Raw genomic sequence first — 12,105 nt, 5'->3', positions numbered from 1 at the left:
TTGACCGACCAAGATTGGCTCTTTGGCTCACGGAATCCGGTCCCATCAATTTTTACAGTTTTGACCTAATTTGCACAATTGCTCGTATTAGGTCCAAAACTCTTCCAAACACTTTGGATTTTCATGAAGTAATCTTCACGCGGTCACGTGACAACCCAGGGCCGGTTTCATGACTCCATGGTCGGTCCCTCGCCTCGTCATAATTAATTAGGTTTTCTCACTTAAGGCTCAGACGAGCATTTTTCAATAAATGATTAAGCCAGCATTTAATCATTCTTCCACCAACAAATCGTCAACTCTTTAGGAGTTATTCGTATTTGCTCACGTGAGCATATGGACACTACATGGTTGATCCACGGTCCCGTATAGTCGCTCCCTCCTTCATCCCATGGTTAAACTTCTGACGATCCATGAATTGATCATCAATTGATCAAATTAGGGTTTCTGAATCCAAGGATCATCATTCCAGATTCCAACCTTAATAATTTTATGACGACCTGATGGTCATTAATTTTATTTAATTATGCTCGGTTCAACGACCAGTATTCTAATTAATATTTTTGGTACGCTGCCAATAATCCATCAGATGAGCAACACATGCTCAGACGATCAAATATTCAAAAATTCATCACATGAGCAACACTTGCTCAGATGATAAATATTTTCTCAAACCAAGGAATATTGGTTCAACAATCAATATTCAAAAATCCATCGAATGAGCAATACTTGCTCGCTTCATTGTAAGAATTATACCTCTGTCTCATGACATGTTCAATTCATGAGTTTCAGAACATCATGTTCGATACTCAGCAACTACATGGACTCATCGTCCCATCAAACTACGAAGTCATCAATTGACTAACAAACCACGAGACGTCAATCGTGTCACTTGGGGGGATGTCACTTAGGGTTTTGGTCTGGCGGTCTACAGCACGTGTGTTCAAACATACGATGGAATGTGAGCAAGTCGTGCAGTCAGTTGAAGGAATTCACGAGGTAGTGGGTGGAAAATCGATCAAGTCTCCACATGTTGAGCAACTGGTTTCAAACACGATCTCCACTTTCTCACTCTTTGATTCCATCAACTGTCACACTTCATGGGATCATGGTGTCTAAAATTCCAGCAATATAAATAAGTCTCTGAATCATGATTGAAGCATCATCAATCTCACGTCAAACTGACAACACGAGATCATCAACTCATCAATTGAGCAACTACTCTCAATTGAGCAATTTCAATCATTCAGAACTTATCATATTCAGAATTCACACACCCACAATCTTTGATTACCATTGATTCCACGCATTTCTCATCTTCCCTCCTACAGATCAACCCATCCTCTCTTGTGACCGAATTTACTCTGGAACGGTCATTGTCTTGATTTAGGTCGGAGTACTTTAGATTGATCTCTCGAATCTAAAGCACCCCCTTTGCAGTGGTGCATCTGTGTGAGGTTTAAAATTTCGCTCAGTTCGAGGAGTCTCCTCCGTACGGTCGTCTCCTCAATTCCTTAAAAACCAGCAAATCGTTTTTCCCCATCCACAACATGCCTTTGGCGCGGAGACGTGGCTGGCATGGCATGCCATTGGCACGGTGGTGCGGCTGGCATGGTTGGCATGCCTTTGGCGCGGAGATGATGCTAGTCAGCACTGAGGGCTCTGGCGTGGAGCATAGTATATATAAAAAAAAGGTGCCCTGGTAATTTTCTCCTAGATGTATTGAAAGGCTCAATAAATGCGCTAGTGGAGTGTTTGATACTCATAGATCCGTTTCTTTGTAGAGTGACGTCATATTAGACTAAGTTTTTACAATTTTAACCCTAAGCTAAAAACCACCATCAACATTAAGTCCCATGCTTAGCTCGGAACAGGAGCATTGTTGCGAGGTAAGGATAAGATGGTAACAGACAAGGAAAAAATCGAAGCGGCAAGTCATGAAAAGATGGTCGGGAAGATCCGGCTAACCTTTTTCAGAGGCAAGGAACATCTGCGATTCCCATGTTGGCGGTTTTACGCGAATCTGGCTCAGTGGGGACCCGCTTGCATTGCTTGGCGCGAAGTGAGCCGCTGGCGTTGCTCGGCTTGGAATGGGAGCCGCAGGTATTGTGCGGCTTGGAATGGAGCCGCAGGCGTTGTATTGGCTCGGAATGGATCCGTTAGCGTAAGCTTGGCGCGGGCGCTGGCTGGGCGTGGACGTTGGTGATATGTGTCTAAAACACCTTAATATTTATCTATTGTTTATGCTTTCTTTGCTAAGTTTTCTTGTAAATTATGTATCTTATGGTTGTTTTTGAGTATTTAGGTACTTTGGAGTCATTTGGAACAAAGGAAGAAGAACAAGGCAAAAAGATGCAAATGTTGTTGGAGACAAACTATTTCTCATTATTTGCTTCTATTTCTTAATTTTTGTCTGACAAGCATGTCGGATTTAGTGATGCAAATTTATGTCTGAAAAGCACGATTGCTTTAGTGATGAAGAGAAATTGTAGAGAAGAAGTGATATGAGAAGTAAGAGACGGCTGCTGTTGGTGGAAGAATTCAAGAGAAGAAAAGAGCGTTCACCCGATTTGAGCAAAATAACATAGTTGTCCACAGGCAAGATGGCTGGCTAAGGAGCTTGTAGATGAGAAAAAAACGATTTGCTGGTTTTTAAGGAATTGAGGAGACGACCGTACGGAGGAGACTCCTCGAACCGAGCAAAATGTTAAACCTCACACAGATGCACTGCTGCAAAGGGGGTGCTTTAGATGCGAGAGATCAATCTGTAGTACTCCGGCCTAAATCAAGACCATGACCGTTCCAGAGTAAATTCGGTCACAAGAGAGGATGGGTTGACCTGTAGGAGGGAAGCTGGGAAATGTGTGGAATCAATGGTAATCAAAGATTGTGGGTGTGTGAATTCTGAATATGATAAGCTCTGAATGATTGAAATTGCTCAATTGAGAGTAGTTGCTCAATTGATGAGTTGATGATCTCGTGTTGTCGATGAGACGTGATATTGATGATACCGTTGATGCTGATGATGCTGATTCAATCATGATTCAGAGACTTATTTATATTGTTGGAATTTTAGACACCATGATCCCATGAAGTGTGACAGTTGATGGAATCAAGGAGTGTGAAAGTGGAGATCGTGTTTGAAACCAGTTGCTCAACATGTGGAGACTTGGTCGATTTTCCACCCACTACCTCGTGAATTCCTTCAACTGATTGCACGACTTGCTCACATTCCATCGTGTGTTTGAACACACGTGTCGTAGACCGCCAGAAAAAAACCCTAAGTGATATCCCCCCAAGTGACACGATTGACGTCTCGTGGTTTGTTAGTCAATTGATGACTTCGTAGTTTGATGGGACGATGAGTCCATGTAGTTGCTGAGTATCGAACATGATGTTCTGAAACTCATGAATTGAACATGTCATGAGACAGAGGTATAATTCTTACAATGAAGCGAGCAAGTATTGCTCATTCGATGGATTGTTGAATATTGATTGTTGAACCAATATTCCTTGGTTTGAGAAAATATTTATCATCTGAGCAAGTGTTGCTCATGTGATGAATTTTTGAATATTTGATCGTCTGAGCATGTGTTGCTCATCTGATGGATTATTGGCAGCGTACCAAAAATATTAATTAGAATACTAGTCGTTGAACCGAGCATAATTAAATAAAATTAATGACCATCAGGTCGTCGTAAAATTATTAAGGTTGGAATCTGGAATGATGATCCTTGGATTCAGAAACCCTAATTTGATCAATTGATGATCAATTCATGGATCGTCAGAAGTTTAACCATGGGATGAAGGAGGGAGTGACTATACGGGACCGTGGATCAACCATGTAGTGTCCATATGCTCACGTGAGCAAATACGAATAACTCCTAAAGAGTTGACGATTTGTTGGTGGAAGAATGATTAAATGCTGGCTTAATCATTTATTGAAAAATGCTCGTCTGAGCCTTAAGTGAGAAAACCTAATTAATTATGACGAGGCGAGGGACCGACCATGGAGTCATGAAACCGGCCCTGGGTTGTCACGTGACCGCGTGAAGATCACTTCATGAAAATCCAAAGTGTTTGGAAGAGTTTTGGACCTAATACGAGCAATTGTGCAAATTAGGTCAAAATTGTAAAAATTGATGGGACCGGATTCCGTGAGCCAAAGAGCCAATCTTGGTCGGTCAAGGTAGTGTGCTCGTGTCCCCAAGGCATCCGCGTCTCAGTCCTGAGAATTTTGATATTTTCTGGCGTGCAATTGAGCATCCATTCGAGAAAATATGCCAAAATTAGGGTTTCGACGAAACTGAGGAAAACACCATGAGATGATGAAAAATAATTATAAAATAAGGAATGAGGAGGCGTGGGACCGCCGTGTTCAAGGCATGGTCGTCCGGTCGTGACCACGGTCCCGTGGTGCCTTTTCCTTAATTTTATAATATTTTGATGATTTTATGAAAAATTCATAAATTTTGAGAAATTTAATGAATTTAGGGAGTTTCCATGAATTGAAGGAGTTTTCATGAGTTCATGAAAGAAAAATATTAAAATAATAAAACACGGGCGTGTGGGACCATGGAGGCATGGCCGGCCGGCTATGGACCGGTCTCACGAGTTTTTCATAATTTTTTAATATTTTTACTTATTTTTGATGATTTGAGGGAATTTTTCCTAATTTGAGAGAAATACCATAAAATCAAGGAATTTGATGAATTCAAGGAAAAATAGGATAAATAATAATAAAATAATAAAGCAAAGGGCGTGTGGGACCGGCTAGGTCATGGCCGGCCAGCTAGTGGCCCGGTCCCACAAGTTTTCATTATTTTATTTTATTTTATTATTATATGATGATTTGTGCAAAAAAAAAAATACCATGAAATCAAGGAGTTTTTTCATGAAATTAGAGAAATAATAATAATAATAAAATAATAAGGAACCGTGGGGTGTGGGGCCGGCTGGGACCAAGGCATGGCCGGTTGGCCAATGGTCACGCCCCACACTCCTTTCCTTAATTTTATATTATTTGTTATGGATTTATGGAAGTACCATGAAACCGAGGAGCTTCCTCGAGACGAAGGAGATTTGATCAGATGAGAGAATTTTCATCAAATCATGGAAAATAATAAAAATGTATTAAAAATATAAAACTGGCGTGGAACTGACCACGACACGGGCGGTAGGTCATTTGTCCGTGTTCCCAGCACCTTGGTCAATATTTTTAATTATTTATTATTTTCTTTCCTATTTTGCATAGGTTCATCGTTTCGTTGTATTTTGAAATACTCGTTCGGTGACTGTAAGTGTACCGTCGTTGAATACACTTTCACCATTTGAAACGGGGCTTACTTAGAGGTAGTTCAGACTCCCGTGTTGATTATTTATTACTAATTGTGGAATCCAGTGGAGAATAATTCACAAAACTGAGTAATAAGATGTTTATTATTAATTCATAGGATCAGCTGAGGATTTGACTATGAATTCAGAATAATAAAGTGAGCATTACCATTCCATGGGATCGTAGATTCGACCATAGAATCGGAGTAATTAAGATTTATCTATTACCATTTATGAGACCAGTTGTGGATTCGATCATGAAATCGGAGTAATGAGATAATATAGTTATTGCTATTCCATGAGATCAAGCCGTGGATTCGATCATAGAATCAGAAAAATTGTTTATTACCATTCCGTGGGACCAGTCGCAGATTCGACCATGGAATAGGAGCAATTGTTATTGCCATTCCATGGGACCATTCGTGGATTCGACCATGGAATATGAGCAATTGTAATTAGGAATAATTAACTTTGTGGCTCTATACTAGCAGAGAAAGCTGTCTAGGAGCATTAATTATCCCGATATGAGCTTGTCGGTAAGTCATATCCTTTATATAGTCAGGGTAAACTCGTTGTTTGTTCCTGAAGACGTTATCGCTCTATACTAGCAGAGCAAGCTGTCTATGAGCCGTCCATCTCGTGATAATATATAGAATTAATCACTGAAAGTATTCAGTATTCATGAGATATGTCGTTGTCCAGTCGTGAGACTACATATCTACATGTACTCTGAGAGAAAGTACTCTCCGTTGAGAATTCGATGAGAGACCCGTGTCTCGATACTCACGTCTGATTGCTGGATTAGAGCTTCGTATAATTATGAGTTTACGATTTTATCCCTTGTCGATTTTAGCTCTTGTTGAGACGTTACCGGATTTAGAGAGCATAAGCAAACCACGACTTGATGAAGGCTTCAATGTCATGATTGGAGCGTCGTTTGATGAGCATAAATTGGTGTTGAACCGCTAATTTGGACGACAGGACCTTGGTCATTTTAGGATTCGCGGGATGGCCCATGAAAAAAAATCCTTGTTTTATGAATAGACGCTTGTTCGTTCGTTAGTTTAAGGAACAAACAAAATAGACCCGAGTCTAATGATATAAAATTCGTCTATGAGCTTTCATGAAAACCGGAATTTTATATTTTAAATATGTGAGATTTCACAAAGTGGAATAAACTCTCGTTTCAAAGGTGGATGCTCGTATGAGAGAAAAGTTTGTTTTTTTTTGATAGACGTGCGTCTGTTAGTAATAAAATTTTGTTTATGAGCCTTCATGAAAATTTTTATCTTCGAGCTTCCGGAAATCTTTGAAAATATACTCTCGCTTCAAACACAGATGCTCGTGCGAGGGAGCAAAAATATATAGATATATTTTTCAAATTTACGTGAGTTTCACATTGAATATATATATTTTGTAAAATCAATGTTTTGATTTTGAACAACAGTTGAAAGTAGACAATTATACATGGTGAAATAATGTCTATATGTGAGTTTTTACAATTGTAGAATGGATGTCTGTACAATTTTTTGAAGATCAGTGAGTGTTCACATAGTAAAAATTTACGTGGGTTGTCCACGGTTTTTTGAAAATCATGTCAAAATTTTGCTCGTCTTAGCAGGTTTGAAGGAACGAGCAAGATTTGAAGTATTAACTCATGTACTGTTAGTGGAATCGTAAACAGGTAAGAGTTGAAAGTTACCATTTTTGCAGACGCTGATGTGAGCATCTTTATTCCATGATTCGTTGTTTTGTTGAGTCCTGCGCTGAATGTTATGCATCTGTCGCAGCCACTTTGCAAGAATGACTGACTCCCATGATGACACTTCCAAAGACGATGTTTCCAGGGATGACATCTCCGCGGGTGTAACTTCAAGAAATGGTACTTCTGGGACCTCTGAGTGATGGTGAGAGATCCTTCATACTGAGTTGTACTTCTGGTTATTTCATCAACTATACCACAGGATGATCGTGTAGTGAGATCCCGGATCAATGTAGACTCCATGGAAATGGAGGAAAATCTACGGGAACGGAGAACCCAGAAGTAAAGAATATAGGGTGTTAGCAAATGACGTGAAGTCCCCAGCCGCTCCTTGTGTCATGAATTTACCCGTGTAATTAGGATCATGGGATCAAGGTTTGTTACTTCTTTTCAGACTTTTGCTCCATCGATTGACGATCTTCAACTTGTTCACGGGTAAACAATTCATGAATCCAGCACTGATGAAGAAGTCGATGTAAGTACCCTTTTTCGTGCACGTGATCGTGGCATCTCCTTGAATGACATAATAATAATTGTTGTTGACGAACCCAGGAAGAAATCATGGCATATAAGCATTATGTTGATGAAGCGTGCTCTTCTTTGGGTATGAGAATATGGAGAGTTCCCAAAATCCCGAACCGGATGAAGATAATGGAGTTGCCAAGGGATATTCCAATATTTCCGAACCCTCAAATGGTTTAGAGACTCCCCTAGTAAGTATATCTCATGTGACCTCAAGAAATTTCAGTCTTCAGCCTTTAGTAAAAATGTTGTAGAATCTTCGTTTGGGGTCGTATTTTAGACATCTGCATATGTATCCTCAAGCCCAGGAAATTTCCAAGCTTTATCAAAGAAGCTTTTTGAGTTTAGAGCTTGTTTAGGATCCGAAATCGACGAAACAGTAAACTTCCAGGAAACCTTCAGAAAATTTACAGCTGGCATGGGGTCCAATGTTTTGGCCACAACTCTTCGCTCGTTTCTCCAATTGTTGTGAATTTTGGATATGTTGTAGAGGACATCCATACTAAGAAAATGGTATATTACCTATACCTAGATTCTTCACCAATTGCTCCCTGATCGTCGGTTTGTACAGGATAGCATAAATTTATTTCAAACGGGCTTGTTGTAAAACACTCATGTTGCGTCTTTAGACCATTCGCTTGTGTCTTGAACGGTTGGTGAAGGATTGATTCCATTGGTTCAATTGAGATCAGGACTCCTTGATTGGCACATGAGCATGGTGCTTGATTACCACCTTGTTTCTGTCAGTCGTAGAAACATTACTTCTGAAACCCTGGTCATGGGACCATAACTGAGGTTGCTCTCAAGAGGGGATGATGTAATGACCATGGTTTCATGTCCCGGTGGTAGCATTCCTTTATGATGAATGATTAGCACTGGAGAGCCCGTCACCACGAGTTTTGGGCTGTGAAATTGATCGTCATGATCGGTGGACCGACAGTCCCCAGTATATTGTTGAATCTCCCTCTTTCGTTTTCCCTTCTTCTGTCAAGACCTAGATAGAGGACCCGGGTAGAAAAATCGATGTAAAGACCTAGGTGGTCGAAGTTGGAGGTACCTTGATGAAGGACTTAGAGAAAATACCTGGTGGACACCGATTGACTGTGGAAGTTATGAATCCCGTCCACGAATCTCTAGTTGCGCGTTGTATGCTCTGGAAGCTGTAGAAACCTCATACGACGTCGGAATTCGATGCTTGACCACAACTTTTGAAGCTAAGAGATTGAGTTATCATATGAGAAAAGAATCACTCAATTTAGAGTTGTAGAAGTCGGCCAACTAGGCGTGCACATTTGTAATTTGTAATCCCGTACAGATTTTTCAGATCTCGTAGACCTGACAGTAAAGGTCATATCTTTTAGCTCGTATGTCCGATTGATGCGCCCTTTTGGTATGTTTTAGAAGAGACATAGAAGAACATCTTTTGTTGAGGAAGTATTGTCCTATTACTCACTCATTGGTACGTTTTTGTAAACCCATGAGGCTGAAGTATGTTGTATTTTATCTGTAGAACATCTTGTAGAAGACTTTGGCTTGTGACCGTCCACCATGCAAGCTTTCGGAAGATGCTCATGCTAACGTGTTTTCACGTCTAGATACCTTGATATGAATCATTAGTTCTTGGAGAAGCCCGCTTCATGTGTAACACTTCAGAGAACGGTTAGTTGATGAAGCCATGTCATGAAGATGTTTCTCCCGTTGTTGAAGTTTCACGGAATCACCTCAGGTTGTCCAGTGTATGTTGAAGGAGTTAATGACATCCATGTATGAATGATGTTGCATCTGCTTCAGAAGTATTATCATGGGATAATGAAGACTTACTCGATTGTAGTTTAGTAATACTTTGATCGTGCTGGTGTTGAATCAGTATAGAGATATTTGTGTTGAAGCCAGAGGCGCCATTATCGAAGGTGTACTCTTTGATTGGGAGTACAATCTGAAGGCTTCTTAGATGCTTGATTGTTGAAGCATCATATCCCTTAAGCATCAAATGTCGTAGCTTTGATCATCTCGGCCCTGAGTATCTTCTGTTGATGCAGCATTTTTCTCGTTGCGGTAGTAAGATGCAACACTTGTGCAACCATCAGAGTTTTCTGATTTTGTGGCACACATGGACGCTCCTGCAAAGCTATGGAGAAACGCCCAAATTATTCTTTGCCATGCTTGGACATCATCTCGGTAATGAATGTTCGGTGCTCGATTTGGAGAGGCTACCATTCACAACGTCTTGCAGAGTTTCTAGCAGAATTGAGTCCCCATGCTAGGATAGTATGTGAAGAAATAAATGACATAAACACGGAAGAAATGAGACTTGCCTGAGTGTGGAACCTCTTGATGAATGTCTATGCAGCTTTTGCAGGTTCTTGCTTCAATCTCGTCAAAGTTCGAAATTCCTCCTAGTGCTCTGATGATGGTATGTCCGTAAAATCTTCTGGATCAGAAATTTCTTCGTTGGAGAGATGTGTAACCAAAGGCGCTTTGTAGGTACCCATCTTTTCAGCGTGGATCCACATTCTTCTGAATGACATGTCATGTCCTGGATCTTCCTGGTTATGTGAAACATGGTTTCTGCCCAGTTTGGATTTATGTTCATTTTGAGAGTGATGTATCCAGAAGTATTTCCGAGCGCTTCTTCAAGGTCTCTGAGATGGGAGCATGAGCGGCTTCTTGTCGAGTATTGCCTGCGGATCTGATGGTTTTCAGTGGAATGTTGTTGATGGCGGTGCCAGCATCGATCAACGTTCTTGCAAATTCGTTTCTTCTAAGATTGACTGTGGTAAGCAGTCCCCGGTCGTGCATCTCCTTTTCTGTGGATGAAGGTTTCAAAGAGTTTTCCAGGATGGAAAGACGTCTGACACAATATGATTCGGTGTTGTGAACATGTCTTTTCTTTGTGCCTTTGATGAATATAGAAATTCACACATATGCTCGATCAACGATTGAACTGCTTCTTCGACTGGTTGTTCGGAGAGTGTAAAGGTTCCGATTGAGAGAGGATTCTTGTGTACTCCTTCAGTCCCCAGTTGAATCCATGGTGGATCCACCTTATATGTTGGAGTTACTTGTTGGATGATTGATGAGTCTATGAAGACGGCGGTACCTGGGATTCTCCATTTTTCCTTCAGTTGGCCCTCTATGATGAACAGTAGTAGATTGCATCATCTTAAACCCAGAATTCCAGTAACTCGATCACTTCTTCAGTTGGAAGATGGCAGTTTGAGTCCCCGATCATTTCCCCATTCTTTGATGTCGGGTCGAGGTTTGTGCATTTCAAGGTTGGTTATCTTTTGGGCCTTTAGAGGAGTCTGGGATGTTGGAGAAGCGATCTGATGTCGTGTCTAGGATTTCCTTTCACTTCTTTCATCAACAATGTTTGTCGAAGGCTGGAAATTGCACTGATTGCTGACTAGGCGTCGGCTGATTCGAGGTTCTTCGATCTTGCAGACTTTGTTTTTCAGGAAAGCAGGTGCAGTAGTCGCGGATCGTTTGGCTGCTTCATAAAACTTTGAGAAAGCATGGAACCGGAGGTTTTCCAGTAAGGCTCTGTAGACCGGGATCATTCTGTTGATGCACAAGTCTACTAGTTGCTGCGATGTGACGTTGGGTCGTGGCAGTCGAAGGCTTGAACTCTGAACCTTTTCACATAATCATCAAGATGTTCGTTGCTCCTCTGAAACATCCTTCCTAGATCATAGAGAGTGACTTTCTCTGATACAAAGAAGTATTTTCTGTAGAAACCATTAATCATCTCTCCTAAATCGGTAATACTTCCTGGTGCGATATTGTTGTACCAGGTGTATGCTTTGTCTGTCAGAGACTTTGAAAATTCCTTCAGACGGACGACATGGTTGTGCTCGTGTTCGTCCAATAATTCCAGAAATCGAGAAATATGTTTTTGAGTATCGGCAGAAGGATATGGAGGTTGGCGAAGATGGACAGATGATGTCTTGTGTTTTCATCGATCCTCAAAAGAGTGCTCCAGGTCTTCACGAGTGATGAAACTTGCAGTTTCCATTGTTGGAGAGTCATTTACAGCGTTGAAGAATTCTTCATCATGTACAACATGGATGGGAGAGATTTCAGGATCAGTAGTTGAAGATGTTTCTTTAACTTTTCCTTTCTCGCGCTGAGGCTGAGTTCGTTCAGACGCAAGCTTTTCTGTGAGAGTTTTGAGATACGTACACAACTTTTTTTGTGCTGCAGCCATGTCAGTCTGAACCTTCATGAGATCAACAATGGTAGGCTAATTTTCTCTGGTTTCTTCAGGAGATCAACCGAAGAGTAGATTGTTGATGGCGCCAGTTTCGTCGCTTGCAGGGTGATCACTGGAGCACCAGTGCTCGGAGTAGTAGTAGCAGGTTGCGTCGGAGAAGTGGTGTTAGCGGTACCACTAGAGATTGTGATATTAGGATCGGGTTTTAAACCCGTATTGGCAGACCTAAGACCGTCCATCCTTGTGAGAATTGAGATTGCAACCGAGAGAATGATCT

Source organism: Papaver somniferum, chromosome 7 (assembly GCF_003573695.1).
Source record: "Papaver somniferum cultivar HN1 chromosome 7, ASM357369v1, whole genome shotgun sequence".
In the NCBI taxonomy this organism is placed as follows: domain Eukaryota; kingdom Viridiplantae; phylum Streptophyta; class Magnoliopsida; order Ranunculales; family Papaveraceae; genus Papaver; species Papaver somniferum.
Note: the sequence above shows the minus strand (reverse complement) of the source record.